The sequence below is a fragment of the Cupressus sempervirens genome, chromosome 2, assembly GCF_028749045.1.
Source record: "Cupressus sempervirens isolate cs-2001-9-10 chromosome 2, ASM2874904v1, whole genome shotgun sequence".
NCBI classification, from domain to species: domain Eukaryota; kingdom Viridiplantae; phylum Streptophyta; class Pinopsida; order Cupressales; family Cupressaceae; genus Cupressus; species Cupressus sempervirens.
In genome coordinates, this window is record NC_143119.1 from 447,560,450 (window position 1) to 447,575,747 (window position 15,298).

Below are 15,298 nucleotides of genomic sequence, written 5' to 3' on the forward strand. Positions count from 1 at the left end.
AACCACCAATGACATGTCACTAGTTTTCACTCTTCTATAGTAAGCTTTGTTAGGAGCTAACCTTGTTCAAGTTTACAAAACACACTGTTAAATGTGACCCTGTTAAAGGATTTAATCACCCTGTTAGGAATGTCCTTATTAGAGGACTTTAGTACATTCCATTAGAATGTCACATTATTAAAGGACTTACACATGAATGCTAGGTCAACCTTGATTAAATGATTTTAAATACTATCTACAATGGTTAGAAAGTAACATCAAGTTTTGATCTATTAAGTACAACCGACTTTGCATGTACAAATATTTGTTCTGTTCATAAAATGATTCACTTTCTAACCTCCTTTTTCATTTCAATCTTTGATTTGCTTGGCAACCATTCAAGAATTAATCCTTCACTTCTTCTCAAATCAATTCAGTCTTCTTCTTAGATTCACTAGTCAATAACATTAGTAACAACTACAACTCTCTAGAACATATCCTCTCTGGGCATATAATCTTTGCACCTTATTGAAAGTTTTCCCTTAAACTTAAATAGGTAATTCTAATATTTTTCTATTTAATCAACACCATAGATCTTAGGGTTCACGATTTGATCCATCAAATACATTGTATATGTTTGCCATTTTGTTTATCTCTTCTTTTCTAGAAAATTCTCTTGGAATCCATCTCTTAGGTTGTTTACCTAATCTTCTCCTAATATTAAATGATCTAACTCATTGATCCTTACTGTCAATACACTTTCCATATTCCAAGAAATCAACTTAGTTAGCTAGAAATTACGATTCTTCATAAATAGTTAAAATATTGCTCCTTAACCAACACTATGTTTTGACAGTCATCACTGGGTTACTTGGTCACTATTAAACTTCTTTCTCAACACATGCATTTACACTCAATCGATATTGATGCTTTATCAGTACTAAATTTTCTTGGTACTTATTGTGGCTATATTGACACTAGCATCACTCAACATGTACATCAAAATTCTTTAAACTTTTGCTTTGTTGCTTGGTCGATCCTATGCATTTGATCTATCTTAGTTCACACTTTCAAGGCTTGAACATTACTATTTTCTCCACTTATAACATGATTTAAACAATCAATTTATCTTGTCAAAGTCCAACTAATCAAATGTCCATTTGTAGTTTCCTCTTCAAAACTCAACCTATCCATTGGATTTTTTTGTTATGAGAAGCTTCTCAAATCCTCTTCATCAATCAAATAGATATAACATTTAGATAAGATAACAAACTATCTCACCAATAGGTTTGACATTAATGAAAACATAACAATTGTTCCAATCATAGTTTCCAACAATCTCCCTCTTTGACATTGATGGAAACACCTCCAAAAATATTTCTAGAATACTTCAAGTTACCATACAATCCAAAATTTTTACTATTTGTGAGAAACACCCTCAATGTATCAGATCTTTATAAATATCCTTAGTTTCATTATGATGTACATCTATAAGTAGAACTCCCTCTAATTAATTTCTCCCTCTTACTTGGATATCTCTGCCTGCTTTCACTTTCTTCCTCTATCATTACATATTTTTCATAGTAACTGAATTACATATTCTCCCTTTCCATGGTAACTTAGATAATCTATAATCTTCTCCCTCTTTGAAAATAATGCCAATGACACTTTTAACTTTAGCTCATGTATATTTCTCATGTAGATACTTTCATGTCAGTTCTGAATTCAACATCATTTGTCATCTTTGTATGACTATTGCATCATTATGTCCGTCTTCCTCATTACTACCTTAGGCAATTCCTAAAGTGAAAGTGTCTAAATAAATTTGTAAGATAGTCTGATCAACAGATTTGATGCATAACACCATATTTTCTTAAGTATCTTTATCTAGGGGAATCACCCCCAGTTTACCTCTAAGATATTCATTAGCATTCTTAGGTAAAACTTTAGTGAATATGTTAGCAATTTTTTCTTTAGTATTCACATATTCCAATTTCACTTTTTTTGTCTTGAACTAACTCTCTCAAGTAATGATACTTGATAGCAACATGCTTTTTCCTTGTGTGCATTATATGATTCTTTGATATGTTAATATCACTTGTATTATCACAATAGATAACCACTAGATCAGTAATTACTTCCTTCACACCTTCAATAATTGCTTGATCCATATGATATTTGAACAATTCACTACTGCTGCCACATACTTAGCTTCATCTGTTGATTGGGAAATAAAGTTCTGCTTCTTGCTTGTCCATGAAATCAATCTATTTCCTAGAAAGAATGCACCACCACTTGTGTTATTTTTGTCATCCACATTTCCTACCCAATCAGAGTCAGTATATACCTCCAGTTCAAAATTATCATTCTTCTTGTAGCACAATCCATAGTCTTCTATTCCTTTTAGATATCTCAGTATCCTTTTCACTACCATCATTTAGGATTCACAAATAATCTTGCAACTATCCCAACTACTAATGCAATACCAGGTCTATAATGAACAAAGTATTGCAGTTTCCCAATCATTGATATGTATTGTGTTTGGTTCACATTAGTAGAATCGTCATTCTTAGATAACTTATGTCTAGTAGACATAGGTGTACTCATTGGTCTTGAATCTTCCATCCAATCTTTTTCAATATCTCCTAGATATATTTGGATTGGGTAATGAAGATTCCTTTCTTCATTTGATATACTTTTAAAACAACAAAGGATTTTATCTCACCAAACATGTACATTTCAAATTCTTTCTTCATTTCATCATAAACTTATTTGCATAATGTTTCCTTGCCTCCAAATATAATATCATCAACAAAAAAATTAGATAACAATACCTCATTGTTCTTTCTAGTATTCAAGTATCAATTGTTGTTATCATTCATTCTTGCAATCTTTAGCAAATAGTTGTGTAATCTTTTATACCATGCTCTATGGGCTTGTTTCAAACTATATAAAACTTTGTGTATCTTACACACCATATTCTTCTTGTTGGGATCCACAAACTCTCCAAGATGATCTATGTATACTTCTTCTTCAAATATCCCATTAAAAAATGCAGATTTGACATCCATTTGATATACCTTAAATCCTTTATAAGAAAAATATGCAAGTAGTGTTCTAACTCTTTCTAGTCTTGCTACAGGGAAAAATGTTTCCCCATAGTCAACACCTTGTTCTTGTGCATATCCTTTGCATACCAATCTAGCCTTGTTAACTGTGACTTCACCCTTTTCATTCAACTTGTTTTGGAATACCCACTTTGTTCTAATAAAATTAGTGTCTCTAGGTCTAGGTACTAAAGATTATGTTTTAAAATTAGTGTCATTAGTGTCTCTAGGTCTAGGTAGATTCACAAAGTTGTACCACATGGGGACTTGGTTTGGATTCAAGGGCTCTAAGTTTCTGATGTGCCCAAAAGGGAACATAGCATACTCCTCTAGCCTCTTCACCTTACCCAAACATAACAAACAAGATTCTTTGACACACTAATTTTAAATCACCTCACCAACTATTTGAAAAATCCAAGCAGAATAGTGAAATAATAACAAATATCCTTCCCTACCTACAAGGGGATCTGTTGTCAAGAGGAGCTTCACATATAAAGCAAGTGAATGAAGCTCAGTCTCTCAAGATCTCCCAAATAGTGTTCATAGGGCCTAATTACTATGTGCAACACAAATGTGTGAAAACAAATCTAGATTCAATTTTAAAGCCCCAATTGAACTGTGAATCTATGAAAGCATATAAAAACACTCAAGCCAAACACATGAGATGTTCATTTTAGTTCCAAATCTAAATGTTTTAGAGTTCAAATAAAATACCTGGTAATCCTTGCAACACATCTTTTTTTTGTTGTACCTTTTATTTACGCTTGAACGCTCACTCGCAGTGAACAAAGCCACAAACAAAACAAGCAAACACAAAACATGCAATATATGTCCAACTCAAGAAAAACTAGGGTTAGATCTAAAAATCCAAATTTTAAGACTGATAATAATTAGTAAGTAATCCAAGTGAAAGCCCACATCATGCATTGATTCATTGTAAAAATGAAATGCAAACTATTCATTAAATGCCTTTTTTTTTCAATTGATTTTTGACCTAGTCATAAAGATTGGATCTATATGATATGAATTCGGATCCAAAACTCAAAATACAGAAAAGTAACCCCTATCAAAAATTAGAGGGCTTTCCAAAAATGTCATAATTTTGAAAAGTTCTTTTAATTTGTGCCCTAGGGAGTCATTTTTATCAAAATAGACTAGTTTTTATAAATTGAATTATTGACCCCTAATATGACCTCTAAAATCAAAACACAAAGAACCAAATCTATTTAAAATTTAGAGAGCTTTTCGAAAATGTAAATTTTTCCAAAAAATTTGTTGATTTACTCCTAAAAATGATTTTTTATGAAAAATCAAAGAAAAATCATAAAAAAACAAAAATATTTTAAAGAAATCTAAAAATTGACCAAAGCTTTTCGAAATATCATCACCCTGAAAAACAAATTTCAGATCAAAATACCTAGCCATTTGAAAGATATGATCAAATTTTTCAAATCTAGGGTTTCTTTGAGTCTACAAACAAATCTACATAAAAATCAGTAAGCAAAGGTGGGTTACCCCATGGAAAAATGTATGCCTAAAATGTAGGCACACTATTATGGGTCATTATATCCAAGATTTCTCAAAAGTGAGGTCTTGAATGGCAACTCATAGCTCTCTATTCATGGAGTGGAAGGGTTTGCGATGGAGGCCCTCAGTTTGATCTAGTTCATGCCCATGCAAGTACACCATGAAATGAGAGATTCAAAAAGGAAAAGAAAGAGTGCTAGTCTCCATGGACATCAAATATTTATGAAAATGAAGATGCAAGCTACTCTAAATGATAACAATGCAACACAAAACAAGATCTAATCTATGATAGCAAGATCTAATATATGAAAGAAAATATGACTCTAAACTAATATGCAAATGCAATGATAAAAGCCCATGATGAAAGCCATGGGTGCAAGAGAGAATGAGACAAGAAGATAGAAGTTCTCCACAAAAGCTTTAGCATTCAAAACTCCTTCTTCAAAATTTTCTCTCCAATCCTATAGCATAACAATAGCATAATCATGGGTATCCAAAATGAGGAGAGGGCTCTCACTTATAAAGAAGATTGGACGATCTAGATTGAGAGGAAAAATATTTAATCAAGGGTGGAGAAATAATGATCCATGTGAAATAAGGATCCACCAATGAGAAAAGAGGAGTGGTTGAGAAGAAAGTGGAAAGATAAGTCACACTTAGAAATATGTGCATTTAAGTGTAGAGAAATTAAATAAAAGAATTTATTTTATTTCCTTTTTCATCAAAAAGAGATATTTAAGTGGGATTTTCATTTAATTAAAAGGGAGCAAGTTTTTTTAATTAAATAGGAGATATTTACTTAAATTAAAAGATGGGTTTTTCTCTTAATTAATTAAATGTGGATGAATTATTTAATTAAAAGAGAGGTTTTCTTTTAATTAAATGGGGACTTATTTTATTTAATTAAAAGAGTGGATTTTCTTTTAATTAAATAAGACTTAGGATAAAATGATCAACCTTAGAAAAATAGAATAATTGAATTTGATCAAGAAAATTGAATTAAATTGATTTAATAAAATATTGCAAACCATTGATTCAGGAAATTTGATAAATTGATAAATTGAGTAATGGGGGACCATAGTCTAGGCGACATAAACAGAAAGAAGTTTGGAAGATATGGAAAGAAACAGAAAGAAGATAATAAAATGTTCCATAAGAAAGAGAATGTTCCAAAATCGATCAACTATTCAAGATAGAAATTTCAATTGAGATCATGAAAGAAGATAAGGAAATGAAGATCAAAATGTGATCACAGTTGATTAAAAGTCCACAAGAAAGATGAAAAGAGAACCCTCTCAAACTCATAATGTAGCCTAAAAATGCAAACTAACATGAAGTCTAATAATGCAAGGTACATGCAAATGCAATGGTGTACTTGCAAAAGAGCAACTGTAACATAGGATTTTGTGTTCATCATTCATTAGAGAATGTAAAAGAACTTATTTTCATCATTGGGCCATTATTAATGGACATCGAAAAATCACACAATTTATCTCTAGTTACAAACGCAACTATGAAGATATGAATGTGATTTATATCAGATTGGAATGTGGAAAGATTCTAACATAAGAATCAAAGAAATAAAGGTCAAGATGACTTCAACATTAACTTACCCAATTTAATGTAGCAAAACCATGCTCACATCAAGGCATAGATGCCAAGATGACCAGAAGAATGGTTGTGCAAAAACAATCAAGGATGATGCCTCAAATCTCCTAAGTGTTTCAAGGGGACAACAAGAGACACTCTAGAGTTTCAAGACCACACCCATAAGAAAAAAATAAATAAAAACATGCCCCAAGTCCTCTAGCTATGCATTCTAGAGAGACTTATCAAACAAGGACACTCAACAAAGATCAATAACAGTCAACACACAAAGAAAAGGTCATGACATAAGTCAAGCATTAAGTGTTTGTGTTTAAAAATGTAAGTGTGTTAACTGATACTGAGTTCTGAGGATAAGCATCAAATGCTTGCAAGCAAGGAAGATCACATGATGAAACTGGGTAAGACCAAACCAATAAGTGTTGAAAAACACTCAATGTCAACAATTGTATTGAAAAATACAATTGGGATGGTGTTGAAAAACACTGTTTGTGAGGTATTCTAAAGAATAACACATCCAAGAGACTGAAGCTAACCCAGTTACACCCTGTAGATAAAGACCAATTCTAAACAAAGGCAACAAGGACAAGGCATGATGGAGAAAGGCTAAGTGTCGAGGACATGCGCTAAGAAATAAGGGTGCAAATGCCTCAAGTAGCACCCATTTCTAGTTTTTTCACCACTTGGATTTTTTTAAATTTTAATTTTTTTTTTCAGTACTTTTTATAATTTTTTTGTATTTTTGCTACCAAGGTGCCTATTTCCAAGTTTTCAACAAGGCACTTTTTTTTTTGATTTTTTTTGTATTTTTGGAATATATATATTTTTTGGAGATACATCAAAGCTCTTATTACTAAGATGATCATTTTTTCAAGACATTTTCCAATTTTTAGAATTTTCACAATATATCATTTTTTTTGGGATTTTTGAAATATATCATTTTTTTGTTATTTGTTGAAATATATCAATTTTTTTTTTTGTATTTTTGAAATATATCATTTTTTTGGATTTTTTTCAAGATCAATAAATATGTACAAAGATGCCTCCAAACAGAATGGGCATCAAACTCTCAAGCAAGATCACATCGTGCAATCCCAATAGCTAGCAAGGTGGAGGACAAGGATGATTAGAAAGCTGGTGGATATGATGGATATGTAAAGAGTGTATGAAGCAAGTGAAAGTGATCTTCAAGGACTGACTCCTCAAAAGTACTCAAGTTAGGGAAAAATTGTCATATAAAGCACATTTGGACAAGAAATGAAAGGCCAAAATAGGATAATTCATGAAAGCATAATGTAAAAGTGGGAAAGATGCAATCCAAAGGAGTAGACATGTCAAGAGGCTTCATAGCATCATATTTTACTCTTTTTTTATTAGATGAAGACCAAAGGGGCAAATGGGAAAAGGGTAGCGAAAGACTGGAATGAATGGAGGGAAATAGATGTGAAGGCTAAACATGAAAGGAATGAAAACAAGATAATCATAAGGTAGCTCACAAGATAGCCAAATGTTTGTGTATAGGTCAACATTGTCAAGATAAAAAAGAGAAGATAGAATGGATGAAGATGTAGAAGAACTATGCATGATACCTGATTGTCAGGTTTTCATCATGGTACTTATCCAAGGTGCCATAAGGGAGTGGTTTTCACCATAGGATGAATTTATTTATCTTTACTTTTGCTACCAAGGTGCTTGATTACTAGGTTTTCACCAAGGCACATTTTCAAAATTTTTCATTTTTTTCTCAATTTTTTTTCAATTTTTTTCAATTTTTGAATTTTTTGGAAGAAGTCAAGCTTTATAGATAATGCTCCTTGAAAGTTTAAACCATGACATACAATGGATTTGAAATGATATGCTCAAAGATGCTAATAGGGAAAGGAAGATGGAAGACAAAAAATGGAGGATATGGCTTTATGCAAAGCAAGTGAGATTGGAAGATGGAAATGAAGGCAAGATTAACATCAACATACACCTTGAAGGGTGGTGAGAGGATGGAAAAAATGTGAATGAAGGAATATGTGAAGGGATATGGTGAGTGGATAGAAGAGGTTGCGGTTTAGGCACATGGAATGAAAGAATGCTTTTGGAAGAAGATGAAGTGGAATTCTTTGGAAGCTTGAATGTCAACTTCAATTGTTGTTCAACATTAGACCCTCTCAAGAGAGACTTTGGAATCCATATAGCCATAGGCATCTTTTGATTTCTTTTTGATGATTTAGAGATAATATCTTTAATGATAGATTTTAGAATCCATACTTGTCTTATAATTTTTTTCTTAGATATCTCTTTTGACTTTATGCCCCCATGTCGATTAGAGGAGACATGGTGGTCTTCTTTTTTATATGGATTCTTGAATTGCTTCTTTTTCTTGTATTGAACATTTAGGTTACTTCCAAAAGACTTGGGACTTGTGGAAGAAGAAGGATGATATGATTAGTTTAGGTGAGTGGGTGGATGAAAAGGATTTAAGGATATGCATCTACGTTGATCTTGAAGAAAGATAGGAGAAGGAGGGACATAAGGACCCAAGATGGATGATGAATTAGGAGAGTTGGAAGGGGAAAGTGAAGGGACATAAGGACCCAAGATGGAAGGAAGACGTGAAGCATTTAGTATTGGCAGGGGAGGTCCAATGATGGATGTGGAAGATGCAAAAGGGCAATCAATAAGTTCATTAACATCTATATGACAATCAAGGACATTAGCATCTTTAGAGTGAGCATTAGGATTTTCAATAGGATCATGAACATCTTGAATAGGAGAAACTTCTTTGATAGGAGTACTTGAAGCTTGACAAGACTTAGGAAGAGTAGAAAGTGGAAGGGAACATGGTGTGGTAGAACAAGAAGATGGAAGACTTTGATCTTGATAAGGATCTTTGGAAAGCATAAGCATAGAATTGTTCTCTTGATTTTCAATAGGCTCAACATTGGAAGTAACAACATTTTTAATAACCTTAATCGAAGTATCATCTTTGGAAGGAGCAAGTGTACTAAGGTCATTTTTATTGTCAATAAGCTCAATGGTGCAAGTAGTATCTTGATATTGCTTAGGAGAAGACTTAAGACATGGTGGAATGAATGAGAAAGGGCGTAAGGGATCAAAAGAACCATGAAATGGACTAGAGACATCATGAAAAGGATTGGATGACATGGAAGGTTCTTGATCTTAATCTTTTTTTATATTCTTTTCTTTATCATTTTTATAGTCCTCTTGACATGAAGCCACTACTAAGGAGAAAGAAGCATGTTGCAATTGTATGGAAGACTTTGGAATAGATGATGAAGGACTAGCTGAAGTAGGCATTATAGTGCATGAAGGCTTAGGCTCTTTAGGTTTAGAATTATTGAAAGTATTTGTAGCCAAGTGAAGGTTAGCTTGAGTTTCTTTAAGAGGTAGCCCTTGAGGATAACTATAGGGAACTGCATGAAAAGTATTAGGATGTTTGTTGGATGAAGGATTTGTAGAAGATTTGAGAGACTCAGAATCTTTAGGGGATGTATGGATAGTGGAGGAAGTAGAAGATGGAAGAGAAACATAATGAGACAAAGGTTTAACATTAACATGATCTTGCTCAAGAGTGTAATCTTTATTTTTAGCATGAGGGTTTTGAGAAGAGAAACTCTTATGGGATTGATGTTTTATTTTAGCTGAAAAAAATGCTTTCTCTTCTTCAAAAAATGCAGATTTGTCATTTAGGTATTGTTCACAAAATTTATCAATGTTGTTTTCAAGATTTGAGTCATATGGATTCCCATTAGTATCTTTCTGTGACTCATCCCCTTTAAGCATAAACATAGGATTAGAAGGACTTTTAGGATACGTGGGAATATAATAGTCATCATCATCATAATCATTGTCACTATAGTCATTATAGACAGGCATATCACAAGACTTTTCATGTTACTCATTATCACATGTCTCAATAAGAGGAATACGAATCTTGGTAGAAGTAGAAGAAGAATGAAATTGTGAAGAAGAGGTAGGTGAAGACCTACATGAATGATATTTAGAAGAATCATCATAAGACTTGGAATATGAAGAATGAGAATGATATTTAGAAGAATCATGATAAGACTTAGAAGATGAAGAATGTGAATGATATTTAGAAGAATCATGATAAGACTTAGAAGATGAAGAATCTGACCGATATTTAGAAGAATCATGATACGACTTAGAAGATGAAGAATCTGAATGATATTTAGAAGAATCATGATAAAACTTAGAAGATGAAGAATGTGAAGGATATTTAGAAGAATCATAGTGAGACTTGGAAGATAAGGAATATTTGGAAGAAAGATATTGTGATCTAATCTTGCACATGATCCTAGCAAAGGTGTTTGATTTATCCATTTTTTAAATCATTTTTGTTGCAATGTTAGCATCCATGTATCTATTGGAGCAACAACACTTTTCAAATTCAAGAAGGAGGTGGATTTTATCTAAGCTCAAATGAGGATCCCTAAAAAGATATCCAAGATCCATGGTTCTAGAAGAAGAAGAATCAAGCATGAAAGAAGAGAAAGAATGAATAGAAGAAGGTAGACTATATGATAATAGGAGGAAAAGAATCAAGAAGACATGAAGAAGAGGAAGAATGGAAATGGGAGACTAGAAAGACATGGAAGATGAAGAAGATAGAAGACCAAGAGTCATTTTGGGAAATTTGATACCATTTGAGTTCATTTGAATGTTGAGCAACATGTAATAGCACTTGTAACCATCATGAAAGAAAATGTACTAGTTGATAGGATAACCCTAAGAAACACTGGTACCAAACTAGGATAGTAAAAGCTCTCACTTGTCCAAAAGAGAAATGATAAGATAGAATTTTGCAATAGGTGTAAACCAACACTGCCACATAGGTGCCCACAACTTTGGGTGAATACCCTAGCACATATGGACCAGGAGGATGATTTACCCAAATTTTAATTAATTAAAATTGAATTTTGATGAAAGTGGATGGACAAGAGATTATTAAGACTCTCCAAGTGTAATATCAAAGAATTCAAGGTACATCTTTCTCAACAAGGATGGTTTCTAACTCACCAACTCCAAACAAGGTCTCTTGTGAAATCAATGATTACTAATTCAAGAGGTCAAAACAAAATAACCCAAGGTGCAAGTAGGCTTCTAACAATAGGATAAGTAGCCTAATTCAAATTGTATCAACCTAGGACAAAAAAATAGTTTGATCATAAAGTCTTGATTCAGGAACTCAGATTTTGTTCATTTTAAATGTCCAACTAGATGTATTAATAGATTTTTAATCATGAACCAAGCACGCAAGATAGCAATCAAGAATTTCAAGAAAATGTCTTCAAACAATGAGCAAGGGACAAAGCAACCTTGCACATGAATCAGAATAGTGTCGTAATATCAATCTAATCCCTAAAATCACTACCGTGTATGTTCTCAAAATGATTTTCAATCATGCACATAGTCCTAGAAAAGAAAATTTGGTAGCATTATGGTTCTTCGTCATGTTCAACTCTGCAACTTTTGTAATCTAGAGTGGATGAAATCCAATCTCGGCACGCTAGGGTTTTGACATATTCCAAGAATTTAAACAATTGGAGATACTGAGGAGATTTGATAGCCCAATAAAAGACAACACCTGTGAGGATTACCCCCACAAGGACATTTATATAGAGGTTACTACTACCACGTCAAAAATGGCTATTACCGCTTGAGGTACCATCAACATGGTTGACCCAATAAAGGGAATTTCCACTCTGGTTTAACCCTCTCTAATCAAGGTAGACTCAAAAAGTTGTACCACATGGGGATTTGGTTTGGATTCAAGGGTTCCAAGTTATTGATGTGCCCAAAAGAAAACATAGCATACTCCTCTAGCCTCTTCACCTTACCCAAACATAGCAAACAAGATTCTTTGACACACTAGTTTGAAATCACCGCACCAACTATTTGAAAAATCCAAGCAAAATAGTGAAATAATAACAAATATCCTTCCTTACCTACAAGGGGATCTGTCATCAAGAGGAGCTTTGCATGTAAAGCAAGAAAATGAAGCTCAATCTCTCAAGATCTCCCAAATAGTGTTCATAGGGCCTAATTACTATGTGCAACACAAATGCATGAAAGCAAATCTAGATTCAATTTTAAAGCCCCAATTGAACTGTGAATCTATGAAAGCATATAAAAACACTCAAGCCAAACATATGAGATGTTCATTTTAGTTCCAAATCTAAATATTTTAGAGTTCAAATAAAATACCTAGTAATCTTTGCAATGTGTCTTTTTTTGTTGTACCTTTTGTTTACGCTTGAATGCTCGCTCGCAACGAACAAAGCCACAAACAAAACAAGCAAACACAAAATATGCAATATATGTCCAATTCATGCAAAACTAGGGTTAGATCTGAAAATCTAAATTTTAAAACTGATAATAATCAATAAGTAACCCAAATGAAAGCCCACACCATACATTGATTTATTGTAAAAATGAAATGCAAACTATTCATTAAATGCCTTTTTTTTTTCAATTGATTTTTGACCTAGTCATAAAGATTGGATCTACATGATATGAATTTAGATCCAAAACTCAAAATACAGAAAAGTAAACCCTATCAAAAATCAGAGGGCTTTCCAAAAATGTTAGAATTTTGAAAAGATCTTTTAATTTGTGCCCTAAGGAGTCATTTTATCAAAATAGACCAGTTTTTATAAATTGAATTATTGACCCCTAATATGACCTCTAAAATCAAAACACAAAGAACCAAATCTACTTAAAATTTAGAGAGCTTTTTGAAAATGTAAATTTTTTCCAAAAAATGTGTTGATTTACTCTCAAAAATGATTTTTTATGAAATATCAAGGAGAAATCATAACAATTTGAAAATAGTTTGAAAAAATCTAAAAATTGGACCAAAGCTTTTTAGAATATCACCACCCTGCAAAATAAATTTTAGATCAAAATACTTAGCCATTTGAAAGATATGATCAAATCTTTCAAATGTAGGGTTTCTTTGAGGCTACAAATAAATCTGCATAAAAACTAGCAAGCAAAGGTGGGTTACCCCATGGTGGGCGCCAAAAATATATGCCTAAAATGTGGGCACACTACTATGGGTCATTATATCCAAGATTTCTCAAAAGTGAGGTCTCGAATGGCGACTCATAGCTCTCTATTCATGGAGTGGAAGGGTTTGCAATGGAGGCCCTCAGTTTGACCTAGTTCATGCCCATGCAAGTACACCATGAAATGAGAGATTCAAAAAGGAAAAGCAAGAGTGCTAGTCTCCATGATCATCAAATATTTATGAAAATGAAGATGCAAGCTAATCTAAATGATAACAATGCAAAACAAAGCAAGATCTAATCTATGAAAGCAAATATGACTTTAAACTAATATGCAAATGCAATGATAAAAGCCCATGATGAAAGCCATGGGTGCAAGAGAGAATGAGACAAGAAGATAGAAGTTCTCTACAAAAGCTTTAGCATTCAAAGCTCCTTCAAAATTTTCTCTCCAATCCTGCAGCATAACAATAGCATAATCATGGGTATCCAAAATGAGGAGAGGGCTTTCCCTTATAAAGAAGATTGGACAATCTAGATTGAGAAGAAAAAGATTTAATCAAGGGTGGAGAAATAATGATCCATGTGAAATAAGGATCCACCCATGAGAAAAGAGGAGTGGTTGAGAAGAAAGTGGAAAGATAAGTCCCACTTAGAAATATGTGCATTTAAGTGTAGAGAAATAAAATAAAAGAATTTATTTTATTTCATTTTTCATCAAAAAGAGACATTTAAGTGGGATTTTCATTTAATTAAAAGGGAGCAAGTTGTTTTAATTAAATAGGAGATATTTAATTAAATTAAAAGAGGGGTTTTTCTCTTAATTAATTAAATGTGGATGAATTATTTAATTAAAAGAGAGGTTTTCTTTTAATTAAATGGGGACTTATTTTATTTAATTAATTGAGGAGATTTTCTTTTAATTAAATAAGACTTAGGATAAAATGATCAACCTTAGAAAAATAGAATAATTGAATTTGATCAAGGAAATTGATTTAATAAAATATTGCAAACCATTGATTCCGAAAATTTGATAAATTGATAAATTGAATAATGGGGGCCCATAGTCTAGGTGACAGAAATAGAAAGAAGATAATAAAATGTTCCATAAGAAAGAGAATGCTCCAAAATCGATCAACTATTCAAGATAGAAATTTCAATTGAGATCAGGAAAGAAGATAAGGAAATGAAGATCAAAATGTGACCACAGTTGATTAAAAGTCCACAAGAAAGATGAAAAGAGAACCCTCTCAAACTCATAATGTAGCCTAAAATGCAAGGTGCATGAAAATGCAATGGTGTACTTGCAAAAGAGCAACTGTAACATAGGATTTTGTGTTCATCATTCATTAGAGAATGTAAAAGAACTTATTTTCATCATTGGGCCATTATTAATGGACATCGAAAAATCACACAATCATCACTAGTTACAAATGCAACTATGAAGATATGAATATGATTTATATTAGATTGGAATGTGGAAAGATTCTAACATAAGAATCAAAGAAATAAAGGTCAAGATGACTTCAACGTTAACTTACCCAATTTAATGTAGCAAAACCATGCTCGCATAGATGCCATAGATGCCAAGATGACCAGAAGAATGGTTGTGAAAAAACAGTCAAGGATGATGCCTCAAATATCCTAAGTGTTTCAAGGGGAAAACAATAGACACTCTAGAGTTTCAAGACCACACCAAAAGAAAAAAATAAATAAAAACATGCCCCATGCCCCAAGTCCTCTAGCTATGCATCCTAGAGAGACTTATCAAACAAGGACACTCAACAAAAATCAATAACAGTCAAAACACAAAGAAAAGGTCATGACATAAGTCAAGCATTAAGTGTTTGTGTTTAAAAATGTAAGTGTGTTAACTGATACTGAGTTCTAAGGATAAGCATCAAATGCTTGCAAGCAAGGAAGATCACATGATGAAATTGGGTAAGACCAAACCAATAAGTGTTGAAAAACACTCGATGTCAACAATTGTATTGAAAAATACAATTGGGATGGTGTTGAAAAACACTATTTGTGAGG